General features: G+C 37.8%; 1 long non-coding RNA gene across 1 annotated transcript in view; it reads right to left on the reverse strand.

The window, feature by feature from the left end:
- The window catches only part of LOC105523169, a 79,046-nt gene that overhangs the window by 43,809 nt on the left and 14,565 nt on the right, over nt 1-20,672 (reverse strand). The window contains exons 2-3 of the long non-coding RNA XR_001003545.1: nt 15,284-15,425; nt 13,041-13,153 (exon numbers count right to left, since the gene is read on the reverse strand). This is a non-coding gene — a long non-coding RNA (uncharacterized LOC105523169). The remainder of the gene's footprint in view (nt 1-13,040; nt 13,154-15,283; nt 15,426-20,672) is intronic.

The raw sequence follows: 20,672 nt of genomic DNA on the forward strand, positions 1-20,672 counted from the left end.
ACTGTATCTTTCTGCAGGGTCTAAATACATTAGTAAATATGAAAATGGAGGGTTAACTGAATCTCTGTGGGACTGTATTCCATTTTCTTGGAAAATCAAAGCATCAACATGGATGAGTTGGTGTTCTGGATTTGGTATACTCAAAGTAACAGCTACCTGATGCTTTGAGGACTTAATGTTGAGCAAGTGATAGTCTATGACCTTCACCTATATTGACCCCTGTATTCTTGGCAAGAAATCTATAAGGTTATTATCTTTTTTATGCAGATGAGAAAGCTGAGGCATAGTGCTATAATAATGTCACCAAATCATACTGTCAGGGAGTGACTGACTGTGATTTGAGCTTACGTAATCTAGTTTCAGAGCCCGTTTTCTTAACCACTATTCTTTATTGCCTCCCGACCAACAGGTTCAAACATATATTTATATGCATAAATATATACAGGGTTTTAGAATAGTTTTTCTTAAAAAGTGAGAATTATAAAGAACTTTCTGTGTCTTATTGGAGGGTGCCATCTAAAAGGAAAATGCCATTTGGATTGTCAACGCAGATTTAAAAAGAGAAAAACTGCTAAATAGAAAACTATAAGAAGGGATTTCTGGTATAATTGAGCTCTTCAATTTGATTGAGGAATTTAGCTAGTTAGATAAGACTATCAGTTAGATAAAGAAGACTATCAAGGAACAAATATTTTATAATCTATTATTTACTTTTATTTTCTTACTTTTCAGTATAGTATCACTTTTGTCCAATGGTAGCAAAAAGCTTCTGTTGGTTTTTAGATAATTTTTCTAAGTCCGTGACACTTAATAGTGCATATTGGTTGGGTGCGGTGACTCATGCCTATAATCCCAGCAGTTTGGGAGGCTGAGATGGGCGGATCACAAGGTCAGGAGATTAAGACTAGCCTGGCTAACACAGTGAAACCCCATCTCTATTAAAAATACAAAAATTTAGCCGGGCATGGTGGCTGTAGTCCCAGCTATTTGGGAGGCTGAGGCAGGAGAATCGCTTGAACCCGGGAGGCAGAGGTTGCAGTGAGCTGAGATCGCGCCACTGCACTCCAGCCTGGGTGACTGAGTGAGACTCTGTCTCACTAAAAAAAAAAAAAAAAAGAAAGGAAAAGAAAAGAAAAAAAGTGCATATTCGTCTTTAAATAACTTTGTCTGGCTACTATCTAATATTGGTCCATATAAAGCTAAATGTATCTCCTCTTTTTCCAAACCCAAAGGATAGAAAAAGTAAAAATAAGGTAGCTTAAAAATACATTCACAGTTCTTTATTAGCAAGCGCTTCAGTCAAAACCCAGGTGTAATTTTTCTCCTAATCACAAAGTGTCACTAATGACATTTTACAAGTATATTGACTGTATTTTCTTGAGAGCTGTTTATAAAGTGGATACAATGGTTCATCCTGGTGTTTGGCCACCTTCCTTACTTAGCAGGATTGACTGGAGATCCGATCTGCCCAGGTCTGCTGCAATCTGTCCTTTAGAAGAGAGGGAATCAGAAAACCCGGACGCTACCAAAAATGTCAATTCAAGTGAAAAGAAAACACGTCCTGGCTTTTGAAGACCCTGAAGTAGTTGAAAAAAGATGATGGGTGTTTTTGACTCTAAAGCTCATTCTAAGGCGGGGAAGAAAAAAACCCAGCAAATCACTTTGCTTTTCCAAAGAATTTTTTTTGAGAAATGTGGCATTCCACAGAAGAACACAAAACAGCTAAAGCTTTTAGATGGAATTAAAACAATTGCTGACATTATTTAGAGCTAAACTACAGGCAAAGAAAACATTGAATGACCCAAAATCATGTATGTGGCATTAAAAAATATATATATTGAAATGGGGAAAACAGATTCAGAAGAAATGATTTGTAAGGATGTGGTTAAAACTATTTATATACTGAGTTCTATTTGTTTTACAGCTAGTGGTGCACGGACAGCATGAAAGGTTATCTTTGACAAGGTTTTAGCTATTATTTTCTTCCAGTGAAATGGTATTTCTTGAGAAAAAAAGGTCTTTGGAACAAAATAACAATAAATCCTGATTTAGATACATAAACCTGCCATTGATATCACATAATATCAGTGTTCTTTCTCACTCGATACAGGCGTTTTAAAGATAAATGGTAAAACTGAACTGGAAATCCATCTGGCCGGCTGCCTGCTCTAATGAATAACCCCACTTTGGCTCGTGCAATGTAAGCAGAAAGTTCTCTCCCGGCCTCTTTCGTCTGTCATGAATCTACAAGACAGCCGACATAATATCTGGGCGACAACGGTGCGCTAACAGTGCAGTGACTTCCATTTTCTTTGCTTTCTATTGATTTTCACTTAATAACTGGCGAAATACTAAACGTCCGCCCTGAGTACCTAATAAATCCTGCCTGAGCTTTTTATTGAGGAGAATTTAATAAAAACAACCATTGCGGCTGAGGGATTTTTCTTCTGGACAGAACATAGGGGTAGGGGACAGCGAGGTTGGGGCAAAAGGAAGCCATTTGGTTTTTTTGTTTTTTCCAAACAGGACTTCTTCCCTTTGGAAAGCAGTGTGGTGGCAGTGTCACAGGCATCCTGTGTGTTTGCAGCAGGTTCCTTCCAGAAGCAGCTGTAAGTGCCACCTCCAGGCCATCTGGCCAGTGTGAGGAAAAGAGGCTACAAGGGCTTGGCAAAAAACAACTTTCTGCTCCTCTGGTATCCCCTGATAACTGATTTCAATTTATGGGCAAGGACTTCCTTATCGCTATCAGTGGCTGTCAAAAATTTATAAGCATATTCATTTCCCTATTCAACTTAATTGGTATTTTGGATTTGACACTAGAAAAACAAGTTTGACTTGCCTGTTGGAGTCCAAGGATACCTCCAACAGAATTCTAGACAATAAAAGAAAGGGTAAGTGTCTGAGGGGAGGGGATACTTACAAGTTGTTCCATTTAATGCTAATTTGAGCCTTCCAAATTCATTTTGGGGCAATCAAAGAGCAAGAGGTCTATGCATGGCTTTTTAAAACACAAAGAAAATTGGGAAGCCCATGCTTCCCAATTTTCCTGGGCATAAACTTCTAGAACAATTTCTGTTGTTGATGCTTTAAAAAAAAACCTTTTTCTTTTCTGTGATGTGATCTTTTACACTCATAGCACAACTTATGGCTCCCTCTACTTCCTATATTTTAATTGATCTTGAGGTTATTTTCAAGTCACTGGACTTAATGAACAAATATTTTAGAATTTCTTCCTTTACATACACTCATTCCTGTCTCAATAAAATGTCTAATCAAGAATACACATGTGTAGAAAATAAAAAATAGAAGTACATACCCTTAAAGTGAAGTTAGTTGTTTCTGTGATTTTATAAAATCCATGGACCTCAAGTTTGAGTATCATTGTTATAAAAAACACAGTCACTCAAGCCATACATGACACAATTACTCATTAACTGGGCAGCTTTTCCTACAGAACATGGGAATATGGGGACAGAGGGGTCATGTGATAATGATGCAGGCTTCATGTCATGGACCAGTATTGAAATCCTAGCTTTTCCTCCCCTGAAGTTGGGTTACTTTGTCCATGAAATGGGGATATTCTTGCCAAACTGGCATGATTGACATCATCTCACCAAAATCTCAACAAGCATATGGGTACCCAACAGATGTTGTTGATTTATTTTCACGGGGGTACTTCAATAATGAAAAGTAGTTAATCAACCGGGTTAGGGTTTGAAATTGACCAAATCTCAGAAATCACCCTGATGCGACTTAACTCTTCTCTGCCTCAGTTCCCTTATCTCTAAAATGGAGCTAATATCAAAGTTTTTGAAACTATGAAAAGAATTAATGCGCATTAAGTCCTTAAGAGAGTTCCTGAGGTAAATTGTGGACCTGGGGTGACAACAGTGTGTCAGTGTAGGCTTATAAATTGTAACAAGGGGGAGAGGGCTGGGTGGAGCAGGGGAGGTGGGGCAGCAGTCAGGGGGCAGGGGCTGTATGAGAAATCTCTGTACCTTCTACTCAATTTTGTTGTGAACCTAAAACTGTTCTAAAAGAAATTAAGTCTATTTTGAAAAGTTTCCCTGCATGTAGAAATACTCCAAAAATGTTGGCTCTTAGGTTTTACAAATAGTGCTTAAAAATAACTGAAAGCAATTTGTAAATTTTTACAAAGAAGAACTTGACCGTTATGTCATTCTGATGATGGGGCTTTCATTTAATTTAGATAGCAATGCCTTTTTGTTAACTTCGATTTTTCTTTTTGAGTATTATATCGTTTCTGTGCCCAATTCTTGCTGAAAGGGGAAATGGAAGTAAAAACCTTTAATATTTTCCTTTTTTCGATCATTTGATTTCTTCTCCTTTTCAGAGCAGTCTCTTTTATATTCTTGTGAAACCTCATCTGTTCTTCCCTGGGCAAAACGTGTTGTTTTCATTATGTTAGATAGGCTAACACTGGAGAAAATTCAGCAGCTCACAGTGCATATCCCCAAGTTGGAATGTGGGGATGGACAGTTCAGACGTGGAACTCTCAGGTATTTGCAGGACTGGTCTGTGTTAAGACCTTTCATCGGTTCGCATAAAGGTGTATTGCTATTCAGATAATGTCTTCCCCTGCTCAACAAAAGGTTGTTGTACTGAGCTGTGATTGTGACAAATGATTTACTATTAGGAACATTCTGTAATTATTGTTCGGTGGGACCGCAGACCGATACATCATTAACATGATAGACGGCCTTTTATATCAGCAAAAATAACTAAATTAATAAAAATGGCTTCATTCCAATCCCTGTCAGAAAGCCAATACTCAGAACAATCAAGTAGCAGTGATACCTGAGAAAGCCATAGTTTATATCCCCCAACAAATCAGGTTTTATGCATAAGCAATAAAATATTTGTATATATAATCTCTGTAATATGGATCTGTATATTATAAGAGATTTTATGGAGATCAGCTCTAAACAAAAATATAGGATATATAAATATTTTCTTCCAAATGATTTAAATTTATGTTTTTATGCAATTGGATTGCAGTTTTAGAATATTAGAATTTGCCTTTGACATCTTTTCTTTCAAGATGTCTTAAGCATGGAGAAACATTTTAATGTAGATTCTACAGACTAAAGTTTCTTTTTTCCTTTCTCTTATTTTCTTCTCTTTTTCCTTTCTCCCTTCCTTCCATCCTTTCTTTCCTTCTTTCTTCTTTCTTTCAATCCTTTCCTCCTTTCTTTCTTGTCATCAACAAACCCCTAATTTATGCTTTAAATCCTTAGCCTCACATTTCTGACATTTCAACTCAGAATGAGAGGAAAGAAAGATCTATTCTGAGTACTCTGTTGAAACAGACTTATAGAAACGAAATGCAGGCTACAGGCATTCATACAAAACCTTTGAGGTCCTCCAAAGTAGAAATCACAATTACATTTCTAGGTTTTTTTGCACTTTAGTACTGAAAATAAATTTCAATTAAAAAAATGGACCATTATAATAATGGAGACCTGCATGGAAATCTAAGACTAGGAACTCTCAAGAAATCAGAGAAGGGATAAAACGGAACTCAACTGTTTTCTATTATTTTCTTCCGTACTTACTTTCTCTCTTTCAGTATATTTTTATCCACAATCTCATATCCAAAACTCTTGGGATGAGATGTGTCCTGTAATTCAGAACTATTAGGAGCTTGGAAGATATCTTGGCCACAAAGCCCAATACTATCTGCCATCACCAGGGGGTCTAGGGTGGCATCCATTAATATGTATGCAGTGGCACATATGAATACACACTAACTGGGATAAGTAAAGACTGCATCATCCACATAGGTGTGGGTCACGTTTTGCTACAAATGAAATCAATTTAGGTCAAAAATAAATGTTGTGTAGAGACTTTTAGATTAAGGAATTGCTACTGAACTGTTCAAACCAACTCTAAGAATCCTGTTAATTTAAATATAATCTAAATTCACCTTGAATCCATTCATTTGAACATTTTTTTAAAGACTTTATTTTCTTAGAGCAGTTTTAGTCTTACAGTAAAATTGGGAGGAAGGAACAGAGATTTCCCATATACTTTTTAATTTTTATTTTGAGACAGGGTCTCGCTCTGTCACCCAGTCTGGAGTGCACTGGCACAATCTCGACTTACTCTAACCTCTGCGTTCCAGGTTCAAGTAATTCTCCTGCCTCAGCCGCCTGAGTAGCTGGGATTACAGGTGTGAACCACCACACCCAGCTGATTTTTGTGGTTTTAGTAGAGACAGGGTTTCACCACATTGGCCAGGCTGGTCTTGAACTCCTGACCTCAGGTAATCCATCCATCTCGGCCTCCCAAAGTGCTGGGATTACAGGCATGAGCCACCACGCTGGGCCTCATATACCCTCACATTCTTACATGTAGTGCCTTCCTCCCATCTTCCACCAGACAGGTGCCTTTGTTACAACTGATGAACCTGCAGTGACACATCATCACCACCCGAAGTTCACAGTTTACGTTAGTGTTCATTCTTGGTGTACTTTCTGTGGACATTCCATTTCATTATACATTTGTCCTTTTGCACATTCTGACAGGGTTGTTCCACTCTTTTTTTTTTTTTTTTTTTAATAAGAGACAGGTGTCTTGCCATGTTGCTCAAGCTAGTCTGGAACCCCTGGGCTCAAGCCATTCTCCTGCCTCAGCCTCCCAAAGTGCGGGTATTAAAGGTGTGAGCCACCATACCTGGCTTTTTCCACTCTTTGCAGGAGCTTGAAAATAATAGAAATCACCACTTAATGGATACTCAATAAATACACTTTATTGGTTGAGTAACTGCTATTGTAACATCGTAGCTTTTTAGAAATGTGCTCCTGTGACTTCATACCTCTACAGAAGTTGGAAGGATCTAAATGCTTCAACCTCTGATAAACTTTATTCACTGATAAATTTATTCTCAGAAACGTTCATACTTTGTGGAAAAGGTATAAAAATAGTCAATAATTGTCTACATAGTAGATATTTTATTAAGTAAAGACATTATTTTCAAAGCCAGATTTCTATCCAAAATGATTTTGAAAAATGTTCTCATAGCTCAGTTCTTCCAATGCCATTGGCATAAATGAAGTCAGTGTCAGTGGCTGGCTATAAATGAAAGAGTTGTACAGAATTGTAGCTCAAAGATGCTGAGATGATATGAAAAGTCATTTTAATTCTGAAACTAAAGAAAGGAAGAGTATTGTGCAAGGTGAGGGGAGGCATGCAGGTAAGGGATCCAGTGCAACCTTTCCTGGGTAGTCAGTGAGAGAATCATGCAATTGTTTTTATGGCTAAAGCTTGATTGAGACCTATTTTAAAACTCGTCTTTTCTGCTTTGGCCTTCTCTTAAAGGAAGACAAATGCCCTTGAAAAGGAGTCTTAAAAGTATGATTCACGGACTTGGGAAGAATTACAGGATGCAGACAGCCTAGAGTGGTGCCTCCTCCCCCCAAAGGAGTTCACATTTCCTTCCTCTTAATCTGAGTGAACCATTAAAAAGTTAGTCAGTTCCCTGGAGGCTCTTCCCAAGGAATCTCCTAAAAGGAAATACCCTGCACTGGAAAGGTAATTTACCTAGACAGGATTTACAAAGCTAAGTTCCAGTTCAGAGATAACCAGTGACTTTATTATATGGGCTGGTGTATTGCTCCTTTTAGGGATTCTCCCCTGAAGTTAGTTAACAAATCAAAAAGGTAGGCAGAAGAACATCAAGAAAGAACACACCACTCTTGCACATTTTATTTATTTATTTTTATATGCAATTAAGTCCTAAACGGATAGTTTCACTACTGTTGTAATACCAAACTGTAAATATGCAATACATTGATTTTTTTTTTTTCCTGAAAAATAGGCTCGTATTCAAACCAGAAACATTTTGTGTTCTATTCTGAGAATGTTTTTAATTATTTTAGCTAGTGGGAAAACTTTTCTTCGGGATAGGGATGTGGGAGGGGAACAAAAATCTGTGCTGTGGACCTTAGGGAGTGCTGTGGTAATTCAGTTTCTGAGGTCTTCAGGAAGCCGGGCTTAGGGGTTGATTCCCTTTTATGGCTAAATAACTCTTATGAATTTGTCTTTTCAAAGTCCACTGGAAACTGGAAAGAGGAGCATGATTACAGAAAGCTGCAGCTGTGAATATTTGCAAAGCAGCTTGGTTTCCCATCTCTGTCAATTCCCTCTCCCCTGCCCCCCACCTCCAGCAACTAACATCTTAGCATCTTATGCAGTAATATGATAGAACTGTCAAGAATGAATGAGGACTTTGGGCCGTATTAATTCTCATCAACAAACTAATGTCTAATGTTTTGTAGGCTACAGATAAGAAGTTGACCACTGCATTACATTTATCAATAATTTTTGCATTTTCTAGGGTTCGGTTCATGGAAGGAATTTTTTTCCTGATGGTCGTGAGAACGCTGTCAAGATTTGGTTGCTCAAATATGATCAGAACATGCATTTGTCGTTTGCACACTTTTTCCTGGAAGGAAATGGAGAGGAACTGTAAACATGGAGAAACGTAGAAAAATCCAAATGCTGGAGTTGGAGTTGGCTTATATAGGGAAGCCTCTGCATATTGAAACAAATCAGGGAGATGGGATCAGGCCAGGCAAGAGAGGACAGCACATTCTCATCTTTTACTTCTTCTGAAATTGGAAGTACAGGATTCTGAAATTCTGGTAGATTAAATGAGAATAACAAGCATCTTATTGCCTCAAGGAACTTAATGTTTTGTAGCCACAGGGCAGGATTCCAATACCATACTTTATTAACACAAACTAAAGTCAAGAAAGAAAGAAGTTTTGAGAAGGCCTGGATTTGTATGTTTTCAATAAATAATACAACTCTTACTGTGTGAAATGAAAGGCAGATCGTGGGAAAATGCATGATTCTATTTATAGTCAAATTTAAATTATCTGATTATAGGACAAAATTAGGAGAGACTTTAAACCTGCCCTTTTAGTGCCTAATTTGCCACTAAAAATAGTTAAACTACTCACATTTGATAAGCAATCTGTCTTGTTATTTCTTGTCCTATGAACTATGAAAAAGAACTAAGAAAAATTCCCTTCTTTCTTTTTTCTTTTCATAAAACTCAATCCAGGGCCTGCATATTATATTCACATCTTTCTTGTGTGCTTCCTTTTGTATGTTTTGGCCACACTGGTGGAATTTTCTATGATAAGAGGACCACCAATCCAGTATGCGTGGTGTGGGGTTGGCCTGTTGAGTGGGCCTCACTGGGCCTCCGGGGAAGAGGGCCAGGAATTCACAGGGCTTGATTACCACCAGGACTTTTTCTGCTTTTAAGTTAACTATGTTCTTCCTGGTAAATCAACGCCTCGACTTTGGAGATTTAACATCAGCTCTGTGACTGAGCAGAAACTCTGAAAAGAAGATGTCCCAGCAATGCCTACCTGAACTTTCTCCAAGCTTGTTATAAGGAAAATAAGAAGGTATCCCGAGAAAGGGAGTCATTGGATGTGGAACTACCAGGGGGACTTAAATATTATTAAACCAGCTTCCATGGTGACATATGTAAGCAAAAGTAAAAGTGTCTTTATACATACAAGATAAACATCATTTAGCTTTTCATTGTGTATCCCTAACAGTTGCATCTGCCTGCTGTGCATATTTTCTTTTTAAGAAAGCATAAAATTAAATTTACCAGGACTCATCCAATTGTGATTTCTCTATTTACTTCCTATGATCTAACACAATCTGGTAAATATTTATGGGACACATATACCATTAAAGTGACTGGGTTATATGTTGGTGAAATGAAGATAGAGTAGTTAATACTGGAGACTGGTCAAATGGCTCTGTTAGTATTCAAATTTTCTGTTCTTAATATGGTTGTTAGTATTTTGTTTTTGACAGGTTTGGTTTTATTACTGTGACCAGTTGTTTATCTCTCCTTGTATCCATGGCCTATGATGTGTGATTTTCACATGTGACTTAAGGAGGTAAGTATATGAACTTGTCCCTTGACTTAGGGTTAACCATATGACTTGCTGTGGCCAAAAGAATAAGGTGGAAGTGACAGCACGTCCTAAGAGGCATTGCATGGTGTTGCTTTCTTTCTTATAATTGTGCTTAGCCATGAGAGCATACCTGGGCAGCACCGTTTGTCCCAAGGGGAAGATGAAGATCATAGAGAACACAATCAGCTGAGCCATCCCAGCCAAGCTTAGCTGTGATCAACTATCTCCCAACTGATCTCCAGATGCATGAGTGATCATAAGCCCTAGCTATCTAAAGCCACCGCCTTTTGTAATGGTTATATAGCAGTCACAATTAGATGTATTCTTCCATTCATTTATTAATTTTCAAACATCAGTTGGACACTTCCTAAGTCCCAAGTTCTGTGGCAGAGACCTGAGATACAAAGTGCAAATTTCCAGGGAAAACAGAAAAATGGAGCAGTAAATAAAATAGATGCACAAAGTGCTGAGATGAAAGTGTGCCTTGGGTATACTATGGTGAATCCTTAATAGGATGGTATAAGAGGCATTCTGGAAGAGGGATAATGCCACGTGAAATTTTAAAGAGTGAATAGAGATTCAGAAGGCACTGACATTGGATTTTGAAGAGAAAAAGAGTAGAAGGGCATTCTAGGCAGAGGAAGCACATAGCATTTGCAAATACCCTCATGCTGAGAAGGAGCCTGGTACTTTGAGGCCGCAGCAAGGAGTCTGACACAAGGAGGAACCATGCTTTGCATTTTTTTTTTTAAACTCAACATGGTACTTAACATAGCCGAGTCAAGTATGGTTAAGAGATGGCTTGGCAGTACTATTGGGCACTGTCTTAAGTGGAAACTAGAGACAATGTCTAAGAAAAGTCACCTTAGAGGTACCCAGCATCCTATGTGAATTCAGACCTAACTGCTTGAGAATGTCAAACTAAGGCAGGAAGCCTTTTGATTATTTGTGGTGTTTTTCTCTTCACTTCCTGCTTTGATCCTATAGCACAGGAACTAAAGTATTCTAAGGGAAACTACTTCCTTGGTATTTTTGGCATGCCTCTTACCAGGAAATTGGTGGAGGTGTCATGGGTACTCTTTTCAAGAGATTTCCACTTAAACCAAGGGTGGGGGTAGGGGGGTGCATCCACTCCCTAACCATTTAAGGCTTTAATCTTTTGTGGTTTGCATATTTTCTCCATCATAAAACTTCATTGAGAAACAGTTAGGAAGTCCTCGAAGGGCCTATCATCACTTTATCTTAGCTGCCAAATTATAACTCTGCCATTTATATGAAACTATTAAGTAGAGAGATCTAAAACATAAGTATGTTCCAATTGGAAAGAGGTTCTAAGGTAGATCACCTGGCGGTTTTCCCCTCATTTACGAAGTTGGAAGAAACTGCCCTAAGCAAAAAAAAGATATATTGGTTCAAGGTCCCATTAATTATGGACAAAAATGGAACTATACCCCTGGTTCCCAAGCTGGGGTGCTTAGCACCACCCAGCTCATGGATTCTTGACTTTTTATGCAGCACACATTAAACCTAAACCATGGACAAGACTTAAATAGAGAAAAAAACAAAGTGTTTCAAGTGTCTTAAAGCAAGAAATAACAAAAAAGAAAATGGCGATTGGAATCTTTAAGAACTGAAGGAATTTGCTTTTCAGGTATCAGGCTAGTTTTAGAATGGTAAAACAATTAGTAAACTTGGCATGTAGGTGTATGAAGAAGGGAAAGATACGGAAGGGGAAGAAGAGGAAAGAAGACACTACATCTTTAAATTGAATTGAATGTTCTGTGACTTTAAATGAAAGCTCTTCTGTTGTTGGGCAAATAAATTTAAACCACTTAACATGGCAGAGAAGGTCAGGCAAGCTTATTATAGTGATCATAGCGTTACAGCTATTGCGATTGACCGCTGCTCTCTGGAATCACCAATAATCAGAGACCGCAAGCTGTGTTTGCAGAGAAAGGTCATCATTCATTTTTTTCAAAGCATTAATATCTTTTGTTTGTTTGGCTCAACATGAAACAGGAATCGATAGAGGTAATTCACAGAGCAATTAGCCCCTCATCTGTCAAACGGCATCTGGGTGTGTTTAACAAAAAGACCTTTGGAAAGGTTTAAAAAGGAAGAAAGTGCCTGTACGATCAACAATTTATATTTTCTACATGACATGTTGTGTATATATCTGTAAAAAGGGGGGCCTTGGGAGTAAGAAAATATACATAAAGCAATGCTATAAATCTACACTTCAGTGTTATGATGTTGCAGTGTAGAGACAGACCCTACAAAGCTCTGATTACGTCCTCGTCCCGTTCCCAGGAAGACAGCCGTGTTTGAACACAGCCGTGTTAGTACATAGCCGTGTTTGAACACAGCCGTAGTACATAGACTTCCTGAAAAAAAGACTTCCAGGTAAAAACATATTGTGGACGCTGTAACAAATTGGAGAGGGTCAAGCATCAGGAACACATGTTCCCTTTTGGCTTCAAAGCCTGTGATATTTGTGCTGGGCTAGACTGCTTCCAAGACAGGTCACAGCCTTGCTGTGCCGCCCATCAGCTGGCTTGGGAAGAAGTCATCGATGGAGACATCTTTCTCACTGCTCACCAGTGGCCACACCACCCTTGTATTAACCCTCTCTCTACATCTAATTTGCCAATATTGGAATGAAAAGCAAAATGCAAAATTAAGTTAAAAGACTTTTTGTACTCTCAAAAATGAACTATGATCTGGGTCTGTTTTTCTTTACTGAATTTCAAATGTGTGTACTATGGAAATAATGCAATACACATCAAATATGTGGACTTTAAAAAAAAATCAGCCTAGAGACTTGTCTACACGTTTACACGAGTGCTGTTACTCTCAACAGGACGAGATGTATTTTTGAAATATATTTTCTTTTCAATTCTGGCTTTTTTTCCTCTCTTTATTTTTTTAACTTTTCTTTCTTTCTCTCCCCCTGCACTCCCACCCCAGCCTTCTGCCTTCCCTTTTATTTGAGTCTTCTCCCAGCCCATAAAATGATGGCTAAAAGTGAAGTCATAAGATATAAAAGAAAGTGACACAAGTTTTGCTTACCTTGTGACTTATTTTTGGTTTTGAATTTATTTTATTTTTTTTTCTTAATATCAGAGCATTCCAACAGGTTCCTTATCCATCTCTAGGGCTCTTTCTGGATAGCTGTGTCTTATCTGAAAATTATGTAATATAGTTAATTTAAAAAGCAAGCAGGCCAGGCACGGTGGCTCATGCCTGTAATGCCAGCACTTTGGGAGGCTGAGACAGGCAGATCACCTGAGGTCAGGAGTTCAAGATCAGCCTGGTCAGCATGGCAAAATCCTGTCTCCACTAAAAATACAAAAATTAGGCCGGGTGTAGTGACTCACACCTGTAATTCCAGCACTTTGGGAGGCCGAGGCGGGTGGATCACGAGGTCAGGAGATCGAGACCACCCTGGCTAACACGGTGAAACCCAGTCTCTACTAAAAATTAAAAAAAATTAGCTGGTCGTGGTGGTGGGCACCTGTAGTACCAGTTATTCAGTAGGCTGAGGGAGGAGAATGGTGTGAACCCAGGAGGCGGAGCTTGCAGTGAGCCGAGATTGCACCACTGCACTCCAGCCTGGGCGACAGAACGAGACTCCTTCTCAAAAAAAAAAAAAAAATTAGCCAGGCATGGTGGCACATGCCTGTAGTCACAGCTACTTGGCAGGCTGAGGCAGGAGAATCACTTGGGAGATGGAGGCTGCAGTGAGCCGAGATCACGCCACTGCACTCCAGCCTGGGCAACTGAGAGGGATTCTGTCTCAAAAAAAAAAAAAAAAGGCCAAAAACAAACAAACAATAACAACAGCAACAACAACAAAAAAACAAGCAGCTATAATTAACTTTGAGTAGAGTCACACTGTGAAGAAAATATCAAAGCAAAAGACTGAAGAAAATCCTCAAGTAATGTTGTCTTACAGTGGAGGGATTATGGAGGTTATTTTTGTTTCATTCCGTTTCCCTATTTTCAAAATTTTCTTTTTTTTTTTTTTTTAGGTGAACTTTCACTGTTGTTGCCCAGGCTGGAGTGCAATGGCACGTTCTCGGCTCATCACAACCTCCACTTCCGGGGTTCAAGTGATTCTCCTGCTTCAGCCTCCCTAGCAGCTGGACTTACAGGCAAGTGCCATCACGCCCGGCTAATTTTGTATTTTTAGTAGGGACGGGGCTTCTCCATGTTTGTCAGGCTGGTCTGGAGCTCCCAACCTCAGGTAATCTGCCCACCTCAGCCTACCAAATTGCTGGGATTACAGGCATGAGCCACCATGTCCAGCCTCAAAATTTTCTATAATAAACATAGTACTCTTCAATTGGAAAAAATAAAACATTACTTAAAATTAATGCAGTAACACAAATAAGACAATCATGTTTTTGTACATGCATTGTATTTTATACTGACCCCAGATGACCACATTTTGACTTTTTGTAAACACTGCCAAGCACTCTATAGAATTCTGTAGACATCTTAATAGAATTTTTCTGGGCAAAATTAAGATTAGTTCTTAGAGCCTTACGAAATTGTACACAGGATGTAAAACTGAAGTTGAGAAGAATAGCAAGAAGTATTGTGGTAAGCTCATGGTAAATCTAATTTTCTGAAATTATGACATTCTGTTATAAGAGAATTTCATTGTCAAATATATGGGTTCGTCTTATTTTTCTGAACTTGGAATTTAATCCTGGAGACATTTTGACACAGTATTTTCTTCCTTCCAACTTTTTTTTTTTCTGTTTATGTGAGCTGTATTAGAAGCTTCCATACATTCACTAAATGGCTTCCTTTAATTAGATGGATTCTCTATAACCCACAAACACTGGCTAATAATTATTTTCCAGACTTCCAGTTACTAAAGCAGTCAGAAGTTGCCTGGGCTCTATTTTGCTTTCATGAAAATGCTATAATATACTTCAACAACAGTCCAAATCATCCCACCTTCCAAGCGGTTATTCACACGCAGGGGTCATTATTTCCTTGTTAGACTGTCTTAGGGGTGGGTCTGGTTTCTACGGGCTTTGCACATTCTTCTGATTTGTAAATCAAACCTGAGTTACAAAGATGGACTGCCACCTCCTCCGGGCTCTGCTTAGTGTCACAGGGGTACAGTTCATCAGACAAACACCTCATAAGCATCAGTTCTGGCTGCCTTCCAGGGAAAACCATGTCATGCCATTGAATAACACTTAGGACCCAATCTTTCATCCTCCTCCTCCATAACTAAATAAATTGGGTAAAGGTCTTGCCCTGTCTCAAGATAACAAGAAGTTTAAAGAACTTACTAGTGTTTCATGTTGCAGACACTGTGCTTTAGAGGAGTGAACAAAAACAAGATGGCGGCTTCCCTGAAGTTCAAAGGCAGTTCTGATAGCAAATGAATACTGACAATCCTTCGTGTTTCCCTCATGGGCACAAATAGTCCTGCTGAAAACAGGAAGGGGATTTGGATTCAGGGCTGAAAGAAAATGAGCATAGACTTTTCTATCGCTATCCTGCTCAGAACCTCATTATACAGAGCAGGGGTCAGCAAACTTTTTCTGTAAAAGACCAGAGGGTAAATATTTTATCCTTTGTGGGCTATACCACTTTCTTCACATCCACTCAACTCCGCTGTTCTGGTGTGACAAAGAAGCCACTGACAATCCATAAACAAAAATAAGTGTTGACCAGGTTGTAAGAAAACTTTGAAATATGAATTTCATATAATTTTCATGTGTCACAAAATAATATTCTTAATAATTTTTTTTTTTTAACCAGACGTTTCCAAGTGTAAAACTCATTCTCGGCTCACAGGCAATATCAAAGCAGCCATGGGCTGAATTTGCTTCTCTGGTCACAGTTTGCTCACTCTCGCTCTAGAATTCAGAAGTTCAAGTTCACGCTTGTGAATCAGATTTTACAGAACCAAGGGCCCTTCTTGGCTCTCTCTCAGTGTAGTGACAGCTGCTGTTACCATGTAACTATCATCTCATGTGAATAAAGGTGTTTTTCTTTCATTTGAATCTTATCTTTTGTTATTTGAGAAAAGGCTCATTAAACTTTTTAAACTCATTGAATTTAGAAGAGCGTCTTAATTATGTGTGACTCAGGCATTGGAGGAGAATATGCATAACCAGAACAAATTAAATTTTTTTCAGGTAAAATCCAAGATAGTCTAAAAAGGCAATAGAACTTTAAATGATTGTTTATTCAGGCAATGAATATATAAATAATTGGTAAATGGTTTTGAAAACTGGTGACAAAAGAAAACGTTCCCTTTCTAATGCAAGTTGGAATAAATCAGAGTACAAACTGTACATTTATGTGTGTATATATTTTATATAATAGAAAGGTATGAATTAAAATATTAACAACATTTATGGAGATGGTGGAATTACTTCTTTGTGCTTTTTTCCTACTTTTTAAATATTTTGCAATATGGTTACTGCTTGTATTTAGGGGGGAAAAAAACAACTAATGTTACAAGAATATCTTTTGCTCCCAATTTTTAAAAGTGTTTTCATGAAGAGACCTATGCCTCTGTAGCAATCTTGGACAAGGGATCATGAAATAATCTGCATGATTCATTGACCGCTGGAAGGCTTTGTGATAGCACTGAAGATAACCTTCTGTGAGCTCATAAAAATAATTACCTGAAAGTTGTACAAATTCAGCATTTTTATGACATGCAAATAAAGAAAAGGAAGGAAGAACGTGAGATAACACAAGTAAGATCTCATAAAAGGGACAGCAATAACTATATGTAGAAAAAGAAATAATGGATGTTACTAAGTTCTGTAAAATGTTGGCAGGTCAATAGAATTAAATGAGAAAGAGCCAACAAACCTCCCTCTTTTGCTATTCAAATGATGAACAAAGCACCAATTTCTCTCTGGCATGAAAATCTTATTTATATTTATGACCAAAGGTGTTTTTTAAAAGCTTGCCTTCATCTTCATTTGTAAGTTTCTTAAAAAATTGGCTGAAGCCAAACAATGAAACTTTCATTCATGAGAACAATGTAACAACAACAAAAATTCTTCTGTGCATTGTTTAGTGGGTTTTTTCTTTCAAATTTTGTAAAAAGCAGATCTCAACCCACAGCCTAACCCTTAATTCTTACCTACGTATTTATTCCTAGTATATTCTAGACACCACCAGGAAGGGATACATATGATAGTTTATGTTTTTCTTAATTTAAAGAAAAAGATCTTGAAAGAAGCTATTAGAAAAAAAGTTATATTAAAAATATATTGCTAAGTGTCTAGTTGTAAAAGATCAAATATCAAAATATATTTATTTATGTGGTTCACCACTTCAAGATAAGCAAGCGTATGAGAATAAAAGAAATAGTGGCTTCTCAGAAGTAAAATAATGACATTTTAGGCATTTGATACCTTTTTGCCTGAAAGCATCCAACTTGGTCATTAGATTTGGTGTGTCAATAATTTTAGAATGAGGATACTAATAGAAATACACCCAAGAGAGGCATTATTGGGTGTATCTTCCCTTCTCTCTCTTTCCCTGCTTCTATTCCATAGAAACCTAGTTTCCTAATAATCTACTTGACTGACGGACTTGTAAGGGAGAAGAAATTATAGCTGCAGGACCCATCCACTTTGCTTCACCTTATCAAACACACTCACCAATTTATGTTCTTAGCACTTTTCCACAGTCTGACAAGAATCAGGACTATTCCAGGGCTTTCTGAGCAGTCCTGTCTCTTGGGATGGTGACCTTCTATCTTGATAATTCAGATCTAGTCACTGGTACCACACACAGGCCACTGATAGATTTTCAGCCTGCTCTAGGTGAATGAAGAGGGAACGTGACTGCAGACTTTAGTTTTTACTCCTCTATATTTTGATTCAAAAATGTACTTTAATATTCAAAACTCATCTGCAAAAGATTCAACTCCCCATCATTAGCTGCTGATTAAAAGCTTATAATAAATGAAGGAGATGGATGATGTGCGTCTGTCCGTTTTAGTCGGGGACATACCAATAGACTCACTGAATTTATGAAGCTATGTATGAGCGCTAAGTGAGTTCTACAGAAAACATTCTTAAAAATTGCAGACTTCATAATTTGGCAGACAGAGTCATGGAAGACTTTGTAGAGGAACTAAAATGTGAGTCAGACCTTAAGGATGAGTAAATTTGGATGGGTACACAGAAGGAGAGGCAAGAGAAAGTAATGAACTGTGTTGATGACTACTATTACCTTGTATCTGAGGAACTCTGTGGGTTCTGCAAATGCTGTCCCATTCCATTCTCATCAGATGAGGAAGCTGAAACTCAAAGAATATACAGTTTTCCAAAGATTGTATGGCTAAGAAATATGGAAAGATAGACTCAAGCTCAGATTTGCCTCATTCTGAAGCTTACGTTCTTTTCGGTGCACTGAACTGTATCAGAATGTTTTTTAGAATATAGACTGACAGGAGCAAGAGTAAGGAGGTGTGAATAAACACAAGTTTCAGGATGACAGAACTACCTTCCTGGAAACAGTGGGTGGGACGAAACAGCGAAAAAAAATTTTTTTTCTAGGAAGAATTTCAAAATGAGATTCCACCCACTTAACAAGCATTTCTCAAACCTGAATTATTTTCTGATTGTAAAAGTATTCCATGTTAATTGTAGAAAATTAAAAAACTATAGAATCACCAGCTATAGAATCAAACAGAACTGCTATTGTTAATGTTCTAGTGTATCATCTTCCAATCTTTTCATATTTTTTCAAATATATCCATATTTAAGTATATATTAGTTTTACAAAATTAAAATTTTGTTTTTTTTTTGTATTTTGATGTCTGAATTAGTAATATATCACCACCATACTCCATGTCTTCTATATTCCTTGGAAACATTTTAAATAAATATAGAATATTGCATCCTATAAGTTACCATAGTTTGTTAAACTTCTATTATTGAATGTTGATGTTATTTCTAGTTTTTCTTAATTATAAATAATGTCTATTTTATCTTATAAATAATTTATCTCTGATTTTTCCTGAAAAAACAATTTTTGAAGCAAAATTTCAGCTTGGCTTATTTCCCACTATACAGAAAATTTAAATCAAAATTTAAATTGTGTGTTATCCTAGGAACTGAAGCTCAGGTCAGATTCCTGAGGGGATAAACCAATATCCCAGCAGAGGCTTGACCGAATTATTGTCATCACTTTAGAAAGTTAAACTCTTCCATATCAGAGAGAGGAGTGGAGGGAGAAAGGTTGAAGGAGAAATTGAGGAAGAGGGGACAGAATAAGACAGAAAGAAATACTGGTTTTCTTCCTCAGGAATCAGATACCTGTTCTCCAGGTAAATACATTTTCTTTTCTTTTATTTTATTTCTAAAAAGATCAGACTCCATGGTGGTCCTGTGGGGAGGTAGAAAAGACTCTTTCTAGACTGTGTCCAAGTGGCTATTTTCTTTTTTAAAGCCTAGTAATATCACAGTGATGGATTTCTCCATTTGGAAGCATCATACAGTGAAGGAAACCACCGGGCTTAAATCCCAGTTACTCAGTTTCACAGCTCTGTGGCTTTAGACAAGGCTTTTAATTTCTCTCAATCTCAGCATCCACAGGGTAAGAAGGGATAGGAATGCCAACTAAAAATCTTTGGATCCTGACAATTAAATCAAATTACGTAGCATCAGGCAATCACAAACAACTAGCTCTTTCCTCCTTCATTTCTTCTACCCTTCTGCTCACTGAGAGCAGGATTTTTTTTTTTTCTCTTTAATTAGATTTCTTCATTGTAAAAAGCAGAGTTCATTCATTCCAAAAAATTTTAAATCTCTTGGCACCAAGAATTCAAAGCATGGTCCATGCCCTTACAGAAATTGCAGTCTAGTGAAAGCTACAGGAAAGCTAACATGAATGACAAGATCAAGAGAGAGAGACGTTGGTACAAAGTCATGTGTTCCCAAATAAAGGAGGGCCGAATTTATTGGAGAAAGGAGATCAGGGAAGTAACCCTTGATGAGATCTTACAAGATGAGCACTTGCTCGCCAAGCAGGGGAAGGAAGGTGAGCATTCTTGGCGTGGGGTAGCTCTTACCCTGTGGTAGTGAGGAGAGGGTTAGTGGTCAGCAGAAGGGCATTTAACAGAAGCTAGAAGTTGTTAAGAAATGCCGCTTCCTCTACAGAACCCTTTCTGGTTCCTTATACAGGAAACCCTCTACTGCCTTAGCACTTTGTTGCACCACATCTGTGGATTTCTTCGACATTTACTACTTCCTGCTTTGCATTGGAGATATTTGTGTACATATTTTACTTTCATTATACCACTAGAGAAACAAGAGACTGTTTTATCCTTTAATTCTGGTGTTACCCGTAGTACCTTCAACTTTATATATATATATATTCCATTAATTTATTTTAAAATTTCTCAAAGTGTCCCCATTTAGGGGGGCACATTAGACACTTTGTCCCTCAGCCTTTGGGTTTAAACCCCCTTCAATCAATAAGTGAAATTTTATTTTACTTTTTAATTTTTTTAGAGACAGAGTCTCTCTTTGTCACCCATGCTGGAGAACAGTGGTGCAATCATAGCTCAAGGTAAGCTTCAACACTCGGAATCAAGTGATCCTCCTGTCTCAGCCTCCCAAGTAGAATAATGAGGACTACATGTAAGAACCATCATGCCCTGTTTCTCTTATTTCCTTTTTTCAGAGATAACATCTT

Source organism: Colobus angolensis, unplaced genomic scaffold (assembly GCF_000951035.1).
Source record: "Colobus angolensis palliatus isolate OR3802 unplaced genomic scaffold, Cang.pa_1.0 Scaffold112, whole genome shotgun sequence".
Taxonomy (NCBI): domain Eukaryota; kingdom Metazoa; phylum Chordata; class Mammalia; order Primates; family Cercopithecidae; genus Colobus; species Colobus angolensis.